This window comes from Monodon monoceros, unplaced genomic scaffold (assembly GCF_005190385.1).
Source record: "Monodon monoceros isolate NGI ecotype Baffin Bay Population unplaced genomic scaffold, NGI_Narwhal_1 Super_Scaffold_5, whole genome shotgun sequence".
In the NCBI taxonomy this organism is placed as follows: domain Eukaryota; kingdom Metazoa; phylum Chordata; class Mammalia; order Artiodactyla; family Monodontidae; genus Monodon; species Monodon monoceros.
Window position 1 is genome coordinate 47,087,826 of NW_021703782.1, and position 22,170 is coordinate 47,109,995.

A 22,170-nucleotide genomic window follows, 5' to 3' on the forward strand; every position below is an offset into this window, starting at 1 on the left:
CTTATCTCATTCCCTTTGCCTCTTTCATCCCTTCCCCCTCCGGCTGCTGTCCATGGAAATCAGCCTGCATTCAGATGACACACAAATGCCTTCCCTGACCAGCTCAGGTGGGGATAAGCCCATCTTCTCTGGTCCAGTAGCACTTGGTTTGAACAACTTAACTCATTCTTGGGCTTCTTAATGTAGCCAGTGGGGATGGAGGACAAGGTCCGAGTCAAGTTCAAACCACATATTTTAAAAAGAAAGCTAGTAGAACTCTGTCAACAAAAAATACTAATAGCTACCATTTGAGCATCTTTCTGTGTGTGACGTTTTATAGACATTACCTCATTAATTCTCATTTAACTGTATGTTGTATGGATTCTTTTCCCCATTTTATGAGTGAGGATTGGCTCATGCTTACAATTTGGTAAGAGGTGGAGCAGGAATTCTAACCTAGCCCTGTGTGTCTTTAAGGACTCTTCTCCCACCAGCTCTGTTTTTCCTGCACCAGGACAATGCCTGCTTCTCCTACGTCCAGGTCATAGGCCTGACCTGGAGAGAGAAGGGCACTAAGTGCAACTTGGAAAAGGAAATTCTTTCAGGAGCTAAACTGACTGCATACGAGAATAAAGATTTCTGGTGGTCCCGCACGATGAAGACGAGAATTTGAGGTAGGTCAAATGGAGAGGATAACACGCCTTTAGGGAATTTTATTTTTATTATTTTTTAAAATTTTATTTTATTTTTGGCTGTGTTGGGTCTTCGTTGCTGTGTGCGGGCTTTCTCTAGTTGCGGTGAGCGGGGGCTACTCTTCACCGCGGTGCGTGGGCTTCTCATTGCGGTGGCTTCACTTGTTGCAGAGCACGAGCTCTAGGCACGCAGGCTTCAGTAGTTGTGACACGTGGAGTCGTTTTGACTAGCCATTATGGTAGATACGTAGTGGTATCTCATGATTTTAATTTGCATTTCCCTGATTATTACTGAAGTTGCAAGCATCTTCTCATATTTTTACTGGTCATTTGAATACTCTCTTTTGTGAAATAAATACCCATTTAAATCTATTGCCCATAATGGTTGTCTTTTTCTTATTGATTTGTAAGCAACCTCAATATATTCTACAATCAATCCCTTTATCAGCTATGTACGTCACAGGTAACGTTTCTACATTCCATTAGTTCATTTGACTGTGTTCAAGAAGGAGACTGGCCTGTAATCTTTCTTTCTCATAGTGTCCTTGTCAGGTTTGGGTATCAAGGTTACGCTGGTCTCTTAAATCATGTTGGGCGTGTTCTCTTTTGTCCTGTTCTCTAAAAGAGTGTATGTGATAGTGATAGTATTCCCTTCTTAAATGATCGGTAGAATTCACTACTAAGGTCATCAAGGCCCAAAGTTTTCCTTATGGGATGTTTTAAATAACAAATTTAACATTTTCAATATCTGCAGAACTATTCTATTTCTTATATCAAATTTATTCTCTTTTCCATGGAATTTGTAAATTTTACCTGAATTTTAAAATATATTTGCATAAAGTTGTTCATTATATTCTCATATATTTAATGTCTGGAAGTTATGATTTTAATGATGTTTCCTTTTTCACTCCTGAAATTGATTATTTTTGACGTCACTTTCTTAATCTGTGTCAGCAGGCAGTTATCAGTTGTATTAGTTTCAACAAAGAAGCAATTTTGGGCTTATTGATTTTCTGTATTTTACATTTGCTTTCTATTTCATTAATTTCTGTTCTTATTTTTATTCTTTCCTTCCTTTTACTTTAATTTGATATTCTTTTCTAGCTTCTTGAGAAGAATGGTTAGCTCATTGGTTTTCAGACATCCCCATTGCATTTAAAGCTACAAATTTCCTTTTAAGCATAATTTTAGCTGTATATCACAGATTCTAATATGTAATAGTTTAATTATTCTGTTCAAAATATTTTCTAATTTCTACTACGATTTCTTCCATGACCCATGAGTTTTTTAGAAGTATATTGATTAATTTCCAAATATATGGCAATTTTATAAAAATCTCTTTATAATTGATTTCTAACTTAATTCCATGGTAGACTTAGAAGATACGTTGCTTAATTTGAATCTTCTGAAAATTGTTGAGATTTGCTTCAGATCTCAGCATATAGTCAAATTTTGTAAATATGCTGTGCATTTTTTGAAATAATGTACATTCTGCCATTGCTGAGTACAATACACTATGTATGTCTATAGGTGGTTTGCTAATTATGTTGTTAAATCCTTTATGTCCTTCTTGATTTTTGTCTATATATTTCTCAATAACTAAAAATGTTGTGTGAAAATTTCCCACCATGAATGTGAATGTGTCTATTTCTTCTTACATTTCTGTCAAATTTTGCTTTATTTACTTTGAGACTGTATTCTTAGCTGCATACAATTTAGCTTTATTATATATTTCTGGTGAGTAAAATGCTTTATTTTATTAATCATGACCTTTATTGCAAAAGCTTTTTTAATTAAAAATATTTTATCTGACATTAATCTAGGTGAAAGATGGATATCACACCTTAGCTTTCTTTTGGTTAGTCTTTGTATTTCAACTTTTCTGCATCCTCATGATTTAGGTGTATCTTTTATGAACCTTATATAATATTTTTAATCTAGTCATATAAAATTTTATTAATTTTTAAAAATTTGATCATTTAGTCTATTTACATTTAATTTCTGATGTATTTGGTTTAAAACTCTCATCTTACACTGTGTTCTCTATTTACTGCACCTGCTTTATCTTCCTCATTCTTGATTTTCTTAACTTGTTTGGATTGACCCAGTGTATGTTATTCCATTTTTTCCTACTATTAGCCTCAAAATTATAAGCCCTTTTACTATTCTTTTTAATGGCTACCTGTGAGATTACAACATGCATTCTTGACTTATTAGAATACAATGTTTATCAGTACTCTTCCCCTTCTCTTGGACAATGCAAGGACTCTAGAATACTCTAACTCCATTTACCTGCCTCCTGACATAGGTCTATAAGACATTTTTTTATTGTTTTACACAGCCAATATTCATTCAGATTTATTCATAAACATTCCTTTCTCTTGCTCTTCCTTTCTTCCTGCTTCTCCCACCTTCCATCTGGGAACATTTTCATTCTGCCTAAACATATCCCTTGGTATTTTCTTAAGAAAAGGTATGCTGATTATGAATCCTCTAAGTTTTTGTTCATCTGAAAATGTCTTCATTTCACTTGCATTCTTTAAGGATGAAAATAGAGTTTTAGGTTGGCAGTTATTTTCTTTCAGTACTTCATGTATATTTCTCTCCATTTTCTTCGGGATCGCATTATTTCTCATACAAAGTCAGCCTACAGTCTAACTGTAATTTGAGGGTAATATGTCTTCCCTCCTCCCCGCCCCTGGCTGCTTTGAAGATTTTTCTACTTGTCATTTGTTTTCAGCGGTTTAACTGTGATGTGCATAGGTGTGGTTTTCTTTTATTCAACCTCTTGGTAGTTTGTAGGACTTCTTGATCTGTGCCTTGATGTTTTTCATCAGTGTGGTAAATTTCTTAGCCATTGTGTCTTTAATTATTGATTCTGTCACATCCCACATCCTCTCTGGGACTACAACTACTCATATCCTAGGCCTTTTCACTATATCCTCTATGTATTTTACCTTCTCCTTTGTATTTTTTGCCCTTTTATCCCTCTATGCTTCATTCTTGCTTATCTTTTGTTAGCTATATTCCTAAGTATGTTCAAATTTTCATTATTTAGTTTTTTGAGATAGTATTTAAAAATACAATTTATGTTTTGTATATTGAGCATTTATTCAACAACCTTGGTAAATTCATTTATTAATTGTAATAGTTTGTCTAAAGATTCTTTGGGATTTTTCTGTGAATGCAAACATGTGGTCTGTGAATGGTCTGTGAATTTGTTCCTCCCTTCCTAATGTTTTATTTCTTTTTTACGACTAGGACCGACTAGGAACTTAGTAACATGTTGGATAGCAGTGGTAATAGGAAGCATTATTTTTTTTCCTGATCTCAGGGGAGAGTTTTCAATATTTCCTCATTAAGTGCTACATATGCTTTTTCTTTTTTGTAGGTAGCTTTTATTCCACTTAAGAGATTCCCATCTATTACTACTTTGGAACATGGTTGAATTTCAGCAAATATTATGGCTGCATCTATTGAAATAATCAGATATTTTCCCCTTTATTCTGTACTGAATTACATTGATTTTCAAATATCTAAATAAATTTACATTCCTGGGAAATAAACAATTTGGTCATATACAAGTACAATATGCTTTTTGTGTGTTGATAGATTCAATTTGATAATATTTTACTTAGGATTTTCACATCTATGTTCATAAGAGAAGTTGGCTTATCATTTTCCTTTCTTGCATCATTCTTTTCAGGATTTTTGTTTGATTCTTTCAGACATCTGAGGGCACAAGCATTCTCAAATCACCTTAATACAATTACAGGACTAGAGATAATTCCAAATTGGCTGAAGTTCCTGAGGGCACCAGACTATTTACTCCCTGTTTGCCCTTATTCCCCTCTGAATGTCAACCCAAAACATGGATTTACCCACCACCCTTACTTTGGCAGGACTTAAGACTTCAAATTTTGTTTTCCTCAATTCTGGAAGCTTTAAAAAGTGTTCTTTAGCTCTCAGCCTTTTAGCTGTCTTTTCTAGAATTTGCAAAGCTCCCTAAGGAAAAGCAGCTCCAAAAAAATCATGTTAACGTCTCTAGATTCCCCTCTTTTCGTGGGATTATGGCCTGGTGATTTTTCATTGCCTTGAGTCTCCAATGCCTTGAAGCAGATTGATAAAAATATTTTGTTCAGCGCTCCTATTTGGCCTTAGCAAAAGGTTGACCCAATTTCTTTGCACACCATCACTGAATTCAGATGTTCCTGGCTGCTTTTAAGTAATGCAGTGTTTGCATAAAATAAGGTCTGAAATTCACGGGTAGTTACCAAAACGTTCACTTCACAAAGAAAGAGCTGCTTGTCTCCTGCATAATGCAAAGGGTAGTAGATTCAAAGCAAAGTTTGAAAAAAAATACAACGTGCCATTGATGATATGGCTGAATAAGAATTTAAGTTATCTGTTGAATGATGTTATTCAGGATGAAACAGTTCTCTTAACAGAGAAACCAGGTTCTTTATCTCTGGAGAGGAATCAGGAAGTGTGTTCATAGTGCCTAGTGACACTACTGAAAATTTTAGAATTTTTTAAAAATAGAGAAAAACATTAGATTGACGCTTATGTAGGAAAAATACAACTAAGATGGGGAACTATTGAACAATTAATTTAGTGCCGTTAAAAATATCATTAAAATAATCAACCCCTTAACTAGTTCCACAGTCATGACTCAAATGTCCGCATCGGCCTAGTGGGCACTGGCTGTCAACCCTTTATTTTGTAGAAAAAATAGTTAATGGCTCAGACTCAGAGTAGTAAGTCACATCCACCACTACACCCCCAGACAGGAAAGATTAGAAAATAAATATGACAAATGCCCATGTTCAACAACTTGCCCTTTTGTTTGTATTTAGTTTTATTTTCACATCTTCAAACAGGTGTTTCCTTTTCCTAAGATGTTATCTAAAAAGAGGAGCTAACAGTCTGTGCAAATGGGAAGTGTTAAAATAAGCTTCAGATAAATGGCTCGGGAAGACTCCCTCCTCGATGATCTATAATGCATGCCACTTCTCCTCCATTCCCACAGAGGAGCAAAGGGAGGCTAATGCTGAGTAATAAATATATTCACAGATAACATCACCAAATCCTTAACAATCTCAAGAGTGAAAAATGAGGCTTTAAAACAACATTATGAACAACACAAGAAATACTGAAGTAAAGCAAATAATATCTTGGAAGGGGGAAATGCAATGGCTGAATTCCCAATATTACAGCATGTTGTTACAATAAAAATATTTGAATTTCCATAGAGCTTAATGCTGTGGGGTGAAAGAATCTGCTCCAAGCAGTGACCAACAGAGAAAAATAATATCTTAGAAGGTAACTGGAGAACAGATGCCTTAATCTATTCTATCCATGCCTTATCATCAATGTCAGTGAATATTTAGTGAGATCCCAGAAAGCATTTAGCCATGTCTGAAAACACGTGCAGTAAAAATCAGAGAAGATGCAGTCCTTTCCCCCTAGGACATTTCATTCAAAAATATGCCTTTCTATAGGCAGATATCACTTTTATTTTTCTTTCTTCAGAACAGGGATTCTTAGCATCCACACCCCAAGTGAGGATTAAATTGATGGGATTTAAGTGTGTCTTTGCAGAAATGGAGAAGGAACCAAGCGTGATGACTATGTACAAAAATGTTCCCACTATAGGGAATTTAAGGAATCATGAACTGTAGAAGAACTAGATGCAGCCAGGGATCATGAAATCAAATGTTAGGGATGCAGGCCAGAATCACATCCATGTAAAGATAGGCTCTCTCCCTTTCTGCCTAAAGTATGAGGCCCTCTCCGTTTGTGTCTTGTTTTTATAGACCCAAGAGTTCAGAGAAATATTTCTCTACTTTAACAAAATCTACTGGCAAATCTGATGATAAATGCTAACCAATCCCTGGTAGCAGGGTAGTACACAGAACAGAACGGCAGGAGTGGATCCAAATTTAGCAAAATCTAAAACTTACACAATTGTGGTGGCCTCTTTAAGAAAAAAACACAAAACTATGAATGCAATGTTAGGTCAAGGGCCTTGGAGCAGCAGGGCCCTGACCTTGAGCTTCCTTATCTTTGCGATACATGCACCTCTTTTCTGTGTCTCAAGGGGACAGCCTTTCCTCAACCCCAGCTGACTATTATCCTTAGGAAAACTGGCCAGAGTGGTCAGATCCTCTGGTATTTTAAGAATAGCCAGAAATATGGATGTGTATGGGAAATTTCCCCCATTTGAAAATATTGACAAGAAATTCAAATAAAAAAAACCCAAAACTCTTCATAAGACTCGGCTTTTGGTCATCTCTTTGGCACATCTGGCAAGTTGAGCCAATATGCAGTCATCGAGGTCTAGAAAGGTGGTTGCCCAAATGACTCTGTGCACCTCTCAGCTGTTCGCCCGTGGTGGGCGCTGACTCAAATGCCTTGATCTTAGATGATGATTTGGGGTGAGGAGCTTGAGAAGAGGGTGCAAACATAAAGAAAATGTTGGAACATTGTGGCAGAAGGAGATGACAGCTTGAAGGTGGGAGGAGAAAGAAAAACTACTTCCAGACCTCTTTCTTTGGAAATAAATTAAATTATGGCACCTCACACAGTGATTTGATAGCTGGGGGTACATGGAAGACTTTAGGGCAGACTTTCAGAAAATGTGGTCCACAGACCACCTGATCTAGACTACCTGGTATGCTTGGAAGAAGGTAGTTACCTGAGCCCAACCCCAGAGAGTCGTGCGCAAGTCTCTGCAAGTGGGCCTCAAGAATGTTCACTTTAACCAGTACCAGGTGATTTTGGGGCAAAATGACATTTGAGAAACTGGAGAGATGCTTTTTTTTTTTAATCTAGACAACCGCTGCCTATGGCGATGGATGCATGGGAAGCTTCCAGACTTCCAGTTACCAGACTTGATACTTTTGGAAAGTATCAGTAAGTCAGTTCCCAATCTTTTATTGCCTTCTTTGTGGCCTGAATACTTCCAGTTCTGAACCTGGATAGCTCTCCAAGCTGCCAAACAGAATGAGCCACTGAAACTTTCAGAAATCCATGTAAGCTAAACAAGCCATGTCCCTGAAGATCTGGCCCTCTGACTTCCTCCCTGACATCCTTGCTGACACATCACAACCTCAGCTTCCCTGGTGGCGCAGTGGTTAAGAATCAGCCTGCCAATGCAGGGCACACGAGTTCAAGCCCTGGTCCGGGAAGTTCCCACACGCCGCGGAGCAATGAAGCCCATGTGCCACAACTACTGAGCCTGTGTTCTAGAGCCCCAAAGCCACAACTACTGAGTCCTCGTGCCCCAACTACTGAAGCCCGCGTGCCTAGAGCCCGTGCTCCGCAACAAGAGAAGTCACCGCAATGAGAAGCCCACGCACCGCTACGAAGAGTAGCCCCCGCTCACCGCAACTGGAGAAAGCACGCACGCAGCAAGGAAGACTCAACGCAGCCAAAAATAAATAAATAAAATAAAATAAATTAATTTAAAAAAACCTCAGCTGTATTGTGTTGACACTTCATCACAACCTCAGCTGTATTGTGTTGACACTTAGCAGGTGAAGTGTCCTGAACACCCAAGGTCTGCTATATATAAATTGCAAAATGCTTACCAAGACAGTGTCAATCCCAGGGCCTTCTTATTAACACATTCTTGATTAGACTAACTTTGTAAGTCTTGTGTGAAAGAAAAGTCCCCAGGTGTATCTGTGCTGCTGTAAAAGTGTGCACATCCATGTCGCAAACAAACTGAGGAAACCATCTTCTCATAATATCTCAACTGTGCTGCCGTGTGTGCCTGAACTTAGAGCACATTGGTCTGCACTTCTCTGCTTAACATGAATAGCTTGACATCATCTGTATCTATACTGGTTTTTTTTTCTCTATCATAATTTTAACTCCTTAAGAGTAGGGAACACATTTTATTTAACAAGTCAATATCAACCAATTGGGAAAAAAAGGAAGGTGTGATTAAGGTCTGTTAAGAAGGGAAGATAATGTGAGGTACTGGGGACCTGAAAGGCCAGATTACAACCTGACAAAGGCAGACACAGGGGAGGAGACTGTCTGGTTTATTAGGGCTCTTTACATAATCTGAGCCTGAGAAAAGACAGAGCCCACATACAAAGGTAATCTCCATGGCCGTCCAGTATTGGCAGACTTCAATCTTAAATTTTTTTCCTACCCTTACCATAGCTCACTGTGTTCTCCTCACCATGTGTGTTATCTTTTCTCTGGACTCATCTATTAGCCCTTTTTGGTTAATGGGTATCTCTGTTCTTAGCTTTACTTCTACACTCCTGTTTTCCACCTCCCCTGGATAATTAGGAGGAACTTGCAGGTAATACCTCCTAGCTCAACTTCCTCCCAATGGCCATCACTCCTGTACCCTGTCAAGTCATGAGCAGGGCCCAGATGGATGGGTAGGAAGTATTTAAAGGAAACTGGGAAGGGAACAGGGAGAAGAGGAGGATATATCATAGTTTAAGGTCCACCGTAACCACATTTATATCTCAGTCAAGAAATAATAAGAATACCATATTACATTTGGGTATCATTTCCCATATGGTAAAAAATGACTGGTTTTGATATCCTGTGTTTTGATTAGCATTTTGAATAAGTGATGCTCCATGGTCATAGTTTTCAAACTGGCCAAGAAGCTACTGAAATGGTGCCAGCTCTCTGGTTCTCATTACAGAAGTAAAGAAAATACACAGTCAATTCAGACTTTTTAAATAGACCATCCTTGGCTTACTATTATCTTTTCCAAAAAAATTCATTAAAAAAAAAAACCTATTGGGATTGACATCTATACACTAATATGTATAAAATAGATAACTAATAAGAACCTGCTGTATGGTACAGGAAACTCCACTTCGCTGTACAGTAGAAACTAGCACAACATTGTAAAACAACCATACCCCGCAAAAAAAACACACCCAAATATCTATTTTTACTTGCCATCTTTTCTCCAGCTCTTTGCCACTGCCTAGACTGATGTCAAGTGACTATTGTCACAGTTTCCTGACTGGTGTTCTCTGTCCAGTATAGTCTGCCTTCAATCCACCCGCCCCAGTAACACCCGAGTGAACTTCTAAAACTCTGACCTGATCAAGTTGTTATATTCCATATTTCCCCCTTGCCTAGTGGTTTGAAAAGTATTGTACTATATCTCTTAAACAAATTGATTAAAACCTTCTTTCTGAGAAAACTTTAGGTTCTTATGGCATTATTAGTGAATTAGTCCAAAGTTACATAAATTCTCCAGAAAATTCATTTAAAGGGGGGAACATTTCCCAACCAGTATTATGATGCTGGAATGACCTAGATATAGAAACCTGACAAGATCTTTTCAACAAAGGAAAATCACAGGTCCATCTTTCTCATGAACATAGATGAAAAAAATTCTTTACAAATTAGCAAACCAAATCTAGCTACAAATAAAAAGGATAATACAAGACAACTAAGTTGAGTTTACTCCAGGAATGCAAGGTTGGTTTAACACTTAAAAAAAATCAATCAATTAACCATTTTAACAGACCAAAAAAAGAAAAATCATATGATCACTTAAATAAATACAGAAAAAGTTTAACATTCCTTTATGGTAATAAATTGTTAGTAATAAGAAATTATTAGCAAACTATGAATAGGAGACAACTTTCTGATCTGATAAACTATATCTACAAATATGGAGCAAATATCATGCTTAATGGGGATATATTAAATGTGTTTTCCTAGAGATCAAGAATGAGACAATAATTTCAGCTGTCACTAACTACACTTATTCAACATTTTATTCGAGGTACTACTGGCCAGTACAAAAGACAACAATAAAAGGTAATAAAGATTGGAAAGTAAGAAATAAAATTTTATTTACATATGACATTATCATATATCTAGAAAACAAAAAAGAATTTTCAGATAAATTAACATTTATTGGAATTAGTAAGTGAATTTAGAAATATGGGTGGTGTAAAGCTAATCAACTGTAGTTTTATATGCCAGCAACAGTGAAATTCTAAAATGAAAACAGATACCATGTTCACTAATACCAAAGACCATCAAATGTATAAGAATAAATCTAATGAAAGTTGTAGACAAACCTCCAAATAAAGCTATAAACACTGTTGAGAGAAATTAAAGAAGACTTAAATAAATGGAGAGATATAACATATTTACCAAAAGAAGCCATTAAGAGAGAGAAAAGCCAAGCCAAGAAGTGGAAGAAGTTTTGAAGTTCAGATATTCAAGAAAGGACATAGTCAGAAAATGTAAAGTTATTTTGTGAATAAATACAAAAAGGTTGTGAAACACAACTTCAAAATATGAGCAAAAGACTTGAATGAACACATCACTTATGAAAATGTCCAAATGGCACATAAGCTTTTGAAAAGGTGCTCAACCTTGGTATTTGTTAAATAAATGAAAATATAATTAGATAGCACTAAAATTCACAGAATGGCAAACATTTAAGAGAGTAAAAATAAACATGTTGGTGAGATCCCATAGCAATTTGAACTCATACAGACTGCTGGTAAACTGGTACTACCACTTTTGAAAACTGGCAATCTCCATATGCATACCCTATGACCCATCAATTCTACTCCTCAGTATATAGCAGACAGAAATGCACACATATGTACATGAAAAACCTGTACAAGGATCTTCTTAGCAATATCATTTATAATACCCCAAACTGGAAAACAGCTCAATTTATCAAGAATAGCATAAATTAATAAGTTGAGATCTATTCATACCTCAATCTCAAATACCTGAATCACACAAACATAATTTTGAGACTAGGAGGCCAAACATTAAAAAAAAAAAACAAAAAACCCACACACTATATATTCTCATTTACATAAAGTTTCAGAGGCAATACTAATATGTTGATAGATCAGAACAGTGGTGACGTGGGGGAGGAGCATACAGAGGATTTTGTATTGAAAGTATTCTGTTTCTTGGCCTGAATGATGGTTAAATGGATGTGATCACTTTCACAAACTGCATCAAGCTGTATGCTTATGCTTTTTTACATGTTAATTTGTTTTAGTTTGGGCTCCATAGACTGGGTGACTTAAACAACACACATTTACTTCTCACAATTCTAGAGGCTGGGAAATCCAAGATCAAGGCTTTGGAGATTGGTGTCTGATGAGAGCTCACTTCCTAGTTCATTAAGGGCATCTTCTCACTATATCCTCACGTGGTAGAAGAATCCAGAATGCTCTCTGGGGTCTCTTTTATAAAGGCACTAATCCCATTCATGCGGGCTCCATCCTCATGACCTAATCAACTCTGAAGGCCCCCACCTCCTAACACAATCACATTGAGAATTAGGTCTCAATCAATGAATGACGGTGGGGAGAGCGGGAGGGACACAAACGTTCAATCTATAACATCATTAAACTTTATTAAAAAGAAAAATATCACTTCTTTCAAAGTGACCTCATTTGACTCCCTAGAGGTAATTGATGGCTTTAGCAAATGCAGTAGATGGAGACAAGGGGAGAGAAGCCAGACTGAAATAGGTTACAGAGTGAATGAAGAGTGCAAAACTGGAGAGAGGGTATGTAGATAACTCTCAAGAATTTTTATAATGGATGAAAATAGAAAAATAAGGCAGAAATACCAATGGTCAGGACTTTTCTGGTGGTCCAGTGGCTAAGACTCCGTGCTCCCAATGCAGGGGGCCTGGGTTCGATTTCTGATCAGGGAACTAGATCCCACACGCCGCAACTAAAAGAGCCCACATGCCGCAACTAAGATCCCGCACGCGGCAACGAAGATCCCTTTGTGCAGCAACTAAGACCCGACGCAGTCATATAAATTTTAAAAATAAATAAATATTTTTTAAAAGAAGAAATACAGGTGGTCAGGGAGAGCTTGTTGCCATGATTATTTGGTTTTGTTCTTTAAGGTGGGAGATTAAATTAGAATCTGTTTGCTGACTCTTCCAGCTGCATCACACATTCCATATTGGAGAAAGGGCAGCCTTGGGTAGCAGGGGGGCAATAGGGCAGAGGATGCAGAGGAAGCACAGAGAATTGTGGGAATGAAAGGGATGCAGAAAACAGAGGGCTGGTAGGGATGCCTTTTCAGCAGCCTCAGAGCTTTACAGGAAAGGAAAGTCTGGTTGGAACAGCTTCTTATGGGGGTTTTAGTTTCAATAACTTATTACGTTTCCTTATCTTTTATTCCACAATAGAAGTTTTGCTCCAAGGTTATTTAAAGACAAACCAAAGACAGAGCCAGAGGCCTGGGGCATAATTTTTTTTTAAATGGCATTTCCCTTGTGATTCGGAAATCACGTAAAACGTGATTGGAGCCTCTACCCACCCCCATACCTACCAAATAAATTGAATCACTCTCTAGGGGTGAGGCCTAGGTATCTGTATTTTTTTGATTCTCCAGATTATTCTAATGTTCAGCCAGGTCTGAGAAACATGGGGTTAGGGGATATATTTCATATTGTTCTTTATCTTTTGTTGAGATATCTACTCACAAGTTCTCTGACACTGAGAACCAGGGGCATTTCACTGGTTACAAAGGCCCATTTACTAGGCTATAAGGACTCCAAGAACATAACATTCTAGGCATTTTAAAATGGTAAAAGCCAAGTGTGTGTGCATATGTGTATGTGCATGCATATATTTACAATAATTATCCTGTGGTGATCTTCTCTGATTTATGAAGCACATTCATCAACAGGGTCTCACCCAGTCATCAGGGACCCTTAGTGAAGAAGTCTTATTATTGATGTCCCCATTTTACAGATGAGAACAGTGAGCCTCTCTGAGGACTAATGAGATCACCCTGCACAGTTGCGTTGGTTGGGCCCTGTACAAGTGCTCCCAGGCAAAGGCACAGTGGGGCTGAGACGGAGCCTGTGCACTGCTCTCAAGTGCCTGCACAGAGCTCTACCTGCCCGGAGCAATGTTGGGTTTTTCTAATTCACACAAAGGCATTGCCTGTGCCGGTAGCAGCCCCCGAAAGTTGAAGGACAGAACACAAGAGCCTGAAATTCTTTCCCCATCACCCTCTACTATGATGTCTGCCATCGAGCCCCACCCCTTGGATGCCTCATGGTGCTCAGCACTGAAGGACAGGAGCTTGTGTGCACCCTGGCTAGCAGGCTCTTCTTTGCCCCCCCACCCCGCCCCAGTCACAGTCAAGGTCAAGGAGCAGCCTGAGGCAGTGTGGTCCTGGTCGGGAACACTGGTCCAAGAGTCAAAGGCTCTGGGCATGCTCCCAGGGCCACCACAGACCAGGAGACTGAAAAACATGTTTAATTTCTCTGGGCTTCCATTTCCCCAGCTGCCTCACCTCTATGTCTAACAATCTGTATTTTTTAAAACTTATTATTAGCTTCCTAAAACTATGTCCATTGAATCCCAAGTCTTTACAAGAAGAAACAGTGAGAAAGTGACTGCCGGTCCTACTTTAAGGAGGCATTCAGATCTGTTAGTGAAACGCTTTGTCTCCACTTTGCTAAAGTAAGAAATTCATCTAATTTCAGTATCCCCAGAGGTGATATATATAGAATCTAAATAAAGGTTAAGCTCAAACTGACAGTGGTATCTTTTTCTTTCTTTCTTTCCATTTTTTTTTAAATTGTGGAAGCCAACCTAATTAAACACAGAGTATGGCATTTATAGTTTATGTATTCAGAGTTATGGAACCTACCCTTTAAAATCTTAAAGTCATGAAAATGGATTTTTCTTTTCCTCCTTCCTCTTTACCCACTTTGGGGTAGTGGCATGCATGTTCCCAGCATGGTTTCTCTCTCTCTCTCTCGTTCTACAGAGAGGTCACAATGTTGTCTCTGACATAATGTTCTTCCATAGTCACCCAATATTGAAAAAATCCACGAGCACAAGACTGTGCCGAGCCTTGGCCCCAGGGCTGGGATGATTCAGAAGGACTGAGGCTGGCTGTCCTCGGATCTCCTAACAGGAAGCACAAGTGTGAGCAGAGAAAGATGCTGGCTCAAGACCACATTCCAGTGAAGGTGACTTTAAAAGCAAGAATATTTAACCAGGTATCTCGCCTTTCACCGTGGGAAAACTGGATAGCACAATGCAATCCTGTTTCCTGGAAGATTTGCTGATGGTGACTTGACACAAGTTATAAATGCACAGAGGCACAGTACTCAAAAAATAAAATTGTTTCTTTTGATACGTCTAAATCTTAAGCCTCTAAGCACTCTCACTTTCAATGCCCCTCTCCATTATGATGCTAATAATGCCACCAAGTTAAAAATGACTCCAAACTGGCACATCTGCTTTGGAAAGCAGTCTGGGCGCTCATCAAAAGGTTAAACATAGAATTATCCTATGATGTGGCAATTCTACGCTTAGGTGTCTACCCAAGAGAAAGGAAAACACATGTCCACGTAAAACTTGTATACAGATGTTCCAGCAGCAGTATTATTTTGGCTACTATTATAATGGCCCAAAAATAGAAACAACCCAGACATTCATCAACTGATGACTAGGTAAATAAAATGTGGTGTGTCTATACAACGGAGTATTATTTAGCAATAAAAAGGGATGGATTACTAATACATGCTATAACATGAATGAACCTTGAAAACATTTTGCCAAGTAAAAGAAGCCCATCACAAAAGACCACATACTATATGATTCTATTTATATAAAGTGTCCAGGATAGACAAATCTATAGAAACATAAAGTAGATTAGCGGTTTCCTAGGGCTGGGGGAGGGGGATAAGGGAGAGAGAAGGGGAATGACTGCCAACGGGTAAGGGTTTTTGGGGGGCTGATTAAAATGTTCTAAAATTGATTGTGGTTGCATAGCTCTGTGAATATGCTAACAGCCACTGAATTGTACATTTTAAATGGGTGAATTGAATGGTATGGGAATTATATCTTAAGATGTTATTTGTAAAGTGACTCTACAGAAGCAAACCAATAGTGGAAGCGAGAAGGAATCTCCGATCCAACCTGAGTGCCCAATTGTTCATTTGAACAAGCACTATCATTGACTAATGCACTAGGTCTTTATAAACTTGCATGTGTGCTACCAGGAATGCAGGCAGGGGCATCTAAGATGGTATGGAATCATCTGAAAACATCCAGCCTAGTCTCTGCCTCAGCGCAAGATCCTGACTAAACCCAGGAACAGAAATAAGGCTCCCCAGCCCCATATCAATACGTTATGAAAGAAGATCAAAAATACGTTATGAAAGAAGATCAAATCTTATAGTCAGGAGCCTCTCTTTGCAAAATTGTGTGGTGGCTGAGACGTGTATTGTGCCTGAATATCACAGAGGTAGACTACAGAGAATTTTCAAATGATAGGATATTGAGAATGAGGGGAAATAAAGAGACAAATATAAATCTGGAATTGCACGCCCAGGGGCTGGAGAGGAGAGCTGCTATTAGCAGGAATACAAAGTGACCACAGCTCTGTGCAGAAGCTGAGAGCTACCATAGTGAGGGGTAAGACTGATTTTGGGGTGCTTCAGGACAGCCAGGCAGTGGCCTCTAGCAGGCAGTTAGACATGCAAGAGTGAAGGCAGAGCTAAAGGCCAGAATTCAGTTGTTGAGGATAAGCCTCCATTCACTTATTTATTTGTCCAGCCATTCACCTACTCAGTCCCTCATCGAATGAATATTTATTGAGTCCTAAGCTCAATATTGTGCTAGTTCTGGGGAGACAGAGATAAGGACAACACAGCTCTGCCCTCTGGGATCTTACAGCCTCACGGTCCAAGAGGGTCACAGCAGTCCTTGTATTTGAGGCAACAAATAAGCAAGAAAATTATCCCCATTCCTTACAAATGAAAAAATAAAGGCTTAAGGGACTTATTCCAGGTCTCTCAGTGGGTGGCAGAGCCGGACTAGAATCCAGATCTTCTGACTCTTTGTCTGATATCATTCTTTTTTATTTTTTTCAGTAAAAATGAAATTTATTTATATTTATAATCATGAGGTACCTATAATGTTGTGGTATACACTTTTAAAAAAGTTATCTTGTTATAATCACTTTTATGAAAAAAATTTAAAAGGCTATGTATAACATGTACACATATGAAAGGGTAGAGAATAAAAAAATCAGTTTTACTCTAAAATTTTTTAGCCCACTTAAAAGACATAAACACTAATCTATTTTCTTGTATATCCTTCCACATATATCCCTTACATACCTTACATATATATTCATATGCATGTATACATGTGTGTGCATGAATGCATGTATCATATTTAAGCAGTAATTTTAAATGAAAGATCATTTGTATTTTTACAAACCAATGTTTTAGAGACACATCATATATATATATGATTATAGCTAAGTACTAACAAGAGAAGAAAATTCTTACTCCGAGAAAAGGTACCTTTAAAAAAAAAACTAAATCTAACCGTATATGCCAAATACTGAATTATCCTCCCCTGAATATTCACTATCACTACTTCTATTCAACTGGAGGAACTACACAGTACAACGAGAAAAAGAATTAAAAGTACAAAGATTTGGACCCAAAGAGTAAAGCTGTCATTATTACAAGATGGCATCATTGCATACATAGAAAATCTAAAATGCTCTAGAAAAAAAGCATGAGTATTGATTAATAAGTTTAGCAAAATTCTTGGGTACAAGGTCAATGTATAAAAATGAATTGAATCCTCTATGTGGTTGGCAAACTTTCTTTAAGGACAAGACAGTAAATAACTTAAAGCCTTCATGCACAACATGGTCTGTCACAACTACTCAATTCTGCCACTGTAGCATTCCTTTGGTTCGGGCTCCACACACTGCTCCATACTGTAAGATAGTTATAAGTCTCTGCTGCCTTAAATTTGTGGTACTATTGTGGTACTGTGTTCCATTCACATGTCTCAAAAGTTTCCTGTCCCTACCTATTTTTGATATCAACCAGTTTTGTTTGTCTCACAATATAAGTCAATCTGCAATGTATTTTTAGACATCCATTAATATTTCTAGCCAATTGATAGTACCTTTACCCACTTACTGGATTTAATAATTTAGTGGGGTTTTTCCCCTTGGTTTCACATACATTTATTTCAATAGATGTCAGGGATTCTAAGCAGGTGGGATTGAACCGTCATTTTGAAACCATTAGTCTGGCCCATCAATTAATTACTCATTAAGAAAAACACTTATGTTTATTTTCAGCAAAGAGAAATATGGTACGACAGCCTTATTATCATAGGCTGAACAGCAAAGAGCAAATGCACTTGGCATCCAGCTCCTGCCCGATTTTACAAGCATATTTTGAGAAATTGATCTAATAATCCCTACAGTGAACAAGAATATCAACGCAGTTTTAAATACTAGCATCTCCTTACTCTTACCGTTGCTGAAACATTTGTAGGAAACTGAGTGTAGAAGGTACAATCAGCTAAGACTTTGTTTGCCACACTCCATGACACAGAGACACTAGCTCTTTCACATGTGTATATTTTAGTGCCACAGTCGTCTCAGAGAAGAAAGTAGGTCATACAGAGCAGGTTCTCCCTAATTTCTATCTTTATGTAGTGACTTAATAAAATAGCAGCAGAAAGTGTGCTAAGCATGCTAATAAACTCAAAGTTCCATCTTCCTTAAAAGAATGACATTGAAACAGTAACAGAAATCTGTTCTGTTAATAGGAAACATGGACAATTTGGGTTACCATTGTCTGATATCATTCTATGGCCACTTGAAAACCAACAGTCAGAAAAAGGGAAAATCCCAGTGCCCACAGCCCTGCAGCATTGCACTACAGACAGGTAACTTGTTAGGAAGCACATGAAAGGTGGCGGCAGCATTTACCAGCATGTCGTCTCTGTGACACCTGGACAAGGCTATCTTGGCAGGAGCAAGGGCAACCAGGTCACCCGGATGCACTTGACAACTCAGCTGCTCTGACCCAGTGTGTACCCCTGGAGGTGGGCTTGGAACAGCTGCTTGATATTTAAGTCCCACGACTCTACAGAGCTAGCTAGACAGGAATCTACTATCAAACAACCCAACACGATGGTATAGACACTGTTCACTGGCTTGTCTAATCTCTCACCATCCTCCTCCCTGGCCCTGTTCTGGCCAATGGGATGTAAATCGAAGTCAGCTATGGGGAATCCTAGAAAAGCTTTCGGGTTTGGGGTGCAAGTTCTGCCTACTTTCCTCTTCCCTCTTTCTCCTTTGAATCTTGCAACCATGAAGGAAAGGCCAGGACAATTACAGCACCACTGCCCGCCCTGATATCACTGAACCACTGAACCAATGCCAGCAGACAAGTGCCTCCACACTGCCTTTTATTGAGAAAATAACTCCCTGCTGTTTTAAACCACCACAGACAAATTCTATTACTGTAGAAGGCATTCTTGATTGATACAGTGTGTGATGTTTGGAAACAGACATATTCAAATCCTGACTAGTTGGAAAGTGATTAACCTGACTTCCTAAGCCTCAGTTTTCTCATCTGTGAAACGTGAAAGCTAAAGTAAGGTAATTATAAAGGTTCCTAGTATACTGCTTGACACATAGTATTAGTTCCCTTCCCTTAAGAATCCTGAATTTGTTATTTTGATAATTTCATTCAAGCAAGATAATATTGAATAATACTGAAGCAGCTAATAAGCATTTCTTGAATACTTTCTATTGGTTTAGATACCATGCTAAATATTCCAAATGCTAAAAAATAATGACAAAGATGTGATTCTTCTCTTGAGATGTTTGGCTTCTAGTAGAGGTTATAAAAGTTAAAAAAAAAAAAGATTCTGTAACTAGGGAGTGGAATTAAAACAATTTAAGGGGAAAAAAATCCCATTATAAGTTTCAAATAAGAGTTACTTATTTCACTGTAAAAAAAATAGCGTTTTTCATACCGACAAGTTATATGCATTCAAATTATTTACCTCCAAATCCAGTTACTGAAATTCAAAGTAAAGATTTCTTTCATTCACAGAAGGAAACTCCATTTATCATTTTGAGAGTATTATACCATAATGGTTAGAGTGTAGGCTCTGGTATCAGACTGCCTGGGTTGAAATCCCAGCTCTAATTCTTAGTAGATAATATGTCCTTGGCTGAGTCATTTAACCATTTCAGGACCCCAGGCTCCCCACCTGTAGAATGGGGATAATTATGCTACCTTACCCCATAGGATCATTATAAAGATTAAATGAATTTTGAATAGTGCCTGATTCCCGGTAAGCACTATATATAGTCCCATTAAATAATAGCTATATTCCAGGATAAAACTGCAGTTTATATACTTATTTCCAAACATATCTCAGATACTTGAGGGTTTCATTCTCTCCTGAACTCTATAAAAATATGGAAGTAGCTTTCCAAAGGTTTGAGGACTTGGTATTCCCCTATTTCTGGTTGAATTATTTTCCCTGCCCTAGGTCCCTAGAGTCAAAAGGGCTAATAAGCCAGGAGCTGTTGGCTGAGTGCTGACGGCTGCTGAGGCACTTGAGAAAATATGAAAAAAAACAAACAAACCCAGGACTTCCCAGTGACAGGAAAGCCAGAGGGGGGATGCCACTGTCCTGCCAGAGCCAGCTCTGCACAGGGGCTGAGGAGGACCTTGCGCCTGATCCAGGCTCCGAGGAAGGCGAGCTCTGGGCTTGGTTGGCTCTCCATCTGTTCCCAAACCACAGGTGGCTCCAGGTCTCCTCATCTCTCCTCTCCATGGTGCCTTTGTGCACCTGTCTCAAGGTGACCTCAACGTTGAAACTGTTGTCAGACAGAAGCCCCATCCCCTTGCCCCTGCTCTTCAGCCCCTCGGAAGCACTCTGCAGTCATGCCCATCACCCCTGTCAGGGGGCAGCCTGAACACATCCCTCAGACCTCTCAAGCTAGGACGGTCTGACTTAGGAAAACGGAGATAAGCAATTAAAGATAGTTTTTGGTGATTCTACCATGAAAATGAGACAAAATGGTAAAAGTCAATTTTTTAAAAAAAAGTCTGTTCTAGTGTTGAGTCTAAGAAAATAGGCAAACAATTTAATTTGCAAAGTCCCATCAATTGTCAAGATAACTGAATTAACAAACTGGATCAAATCTTCTGATTGACTTAAGGTCCAAAAGAACAACATTTTGGACCACATATCCCTGTGCAATATCTCTTGAACAACGGAAGCTATTGGGGAAATTCATTTTCGAAGTGGAGATATAGAAAACCATTGTTTGATTAATAGAAACTTGATGGGAATAAAGGTTGCATATGCTGTGTGTTACTGCCCCCCAGCGTCCATTGCCATTATTGACACGTGTCTTTTATTTGGAAAGAGCAGCTCCCTGGTGGTTCCTTCCTGACTTTTCTTTAATTTTGATGAAGATAGTTTGGTTTGTTCGATTTTCAATGAATTCTCTCTTCATGGGTTGAAAATTTAGAATTCAGAATAGACAGCCTACAAATCAAGGGAAGACAAAACAAAACAAAACAAGACTGGGAGTGACAATTGGGTGACCTAAGGGGTTGCTTTGAATATTAAGCCTCATTACAGTACTCCAAAATTAATGATATTTGAAAAAGAGGAAGTACCCGTAATTCCCAGTGGAAACTACTCGGGCAACTTTCTATAACAAATTGTCCTCCTCCCCCAGCCCCGTGGCTCTTGGCTATTTCTTTCTTTTTTTTTTTTTAATATTTAATTAATTAATTTATTTACGCTGCGCCGGGTCTTAGTTGCAGCATGCGGGATCTTTAGTTGTGGCATGCAGACTCTTAGTTGAGGCGTATGGGCTTCTTAGTTGCAGCATGTGGACTCTTAGTTGTGGCATGGAGGATCTAGCTCCCCGACCAGGGATGAACCCCAGCGCCTTGCACTGGGAGCGTGGAGTCTTACCCACTGGACCACTAGGGAAGTCCTCTCTTGGCTATTTCTTAACATTTCTTCCCTGGGAGTTGACAGAGGTAGTTAACTGCCAGCCCATCAACTGGTCACCAGTTAGCACCTCTGGTAGGTCTGTGAGTGAGGATTTCATTCACCAACAGCATCTACTTCAAATAAAAATAACAGATGGAGCTAAATGAGATCTGGTTATTTCCTTAGATTCCTATGAATCCTACGTCAACTTTTTGTCACCACTTGCATTCCTAGGGTCCAGGCTAGGTTTAGAAGTATCTCACTTTTCTGCTCATGCCCCATCAACTATGTTGAGTCACCAAATACACTGAACAAGCCAACATCATTCTTTACTCTTTGAAAGCTCACAAGGCTGTAGAAGGAATATAAAAGAAGTCTATATCTATGTGTATGTATGGATCAGTGGGAGTTTGCAATCATTAGGTGTATAAATGCTATATTTGTTCTAATTTAAATTTAATCTTTTCTGAGCCCCTATTCTGTTAGGCTGGAGGGGATTTCAATCAGGCTTATTATTGGGGTTTCCTATAACCCCACTCCCATCCTCGGCTCAGAATTTTCTGAGGTAGACTTACGCAGAACAGAACATTCGAGAAGTGCCTACTGACCTCTGATCCACATTTGCGGTCACAGATAGGCTGTGAGAATGGATAAAAAAACCGAGTCATAAAGTT